Here is a 1,000-nt window from a genome sequence, read left to right on the forward strand (position 1 = left end):
ACAAAATGTCAAGTCTAGAAGCAATAAGATAAATAAGCGAACCAATAATACTCCTGTAGAGCTTCTGATCAACTTTCTTTCCTCCTTCATCTTTATCTAGCTTCGAAAAACTTGACATTGGTATCTTAGTCTTATTGCAATTCTCCAATCCAAACTTCTTGATGAGATCTTTTGCATATTTTTCTTGGTGAATGAAAGTGTGTTTCTTCAATTGTTTCACTTATAATCTGAGAAAGAAGGTTAATTCACCCATTATGCTCATCTTAAATTCATCCCGCATAGATTTAGAAAACTTCTTGCACAGATTTTCATTAGGTGATCCAAAAATAGTGTTATCAATATAGATTTGAATGAGTACAAAATCTTTACATTCTCTTTTAATGAACAAAGTAGTATCCACATTTCCTTTAACAAAACTATTTTGAATTAGAAACTTACTTAACCTATCATACCAGGCTCAAGGTGTTTGCGTTAATCCATATAGGGCCTTTTTCGGTCTAAAGACCGAGTCGGCTTTTGGATCTTCAAATCCAAGTGGTTGTTCCACATAGACTTCTTCTTGGATAAATCCATTGAGAAATGCACTTTGGACATTCATTTGGAATAACCTGAAATTTTTATAATAAGTAAAAGTAAGTAATAATCTAATTGCTTCTAACATTGCTACTTTGGTGCATATGTCTCATCATAGTCTATCCCTTCCTCTTGTGTATATCCTTTGGTCACGAGTCTTGCTTTAATTATGACCACTTTTCCTTTCTCGTCCATTTTGTTCTTGAAAACCCATTTAGTTCTAATAATATATTTACCTTTTGGTTTAGGAATTAGCTCCCAAACATCGTTGATGCTAAACTGTCTGAGCTCTTCTTGCATAGCTTCAATCCAGCTTTCATCAGCTAAGACTTCTTCTATGCTTTTGGGTTATATCTCAGAAATGAGTGCTAGAGCACTAGACTCTTCTTGCCTTTTGAATTTGGTACGAATTCCTTCATCAATGTTG

Source organism: Eucalyptus grandis, chromosome 6 (assembly GCF_016545825.1).
Source record: "Eucalyptus grandis isolate ANBG69807.140 chromosome 6, ASM1654582v1, whole genome shotgun sequence".
Taxonomy (NCBI): domain Eukaryota; kingdom Viridiplantae; phylum Streptophyta; class Magnoliopsida; order Myrtales; family Myrtaceae; genus Eucalyptus; species Eucalyptus grandis.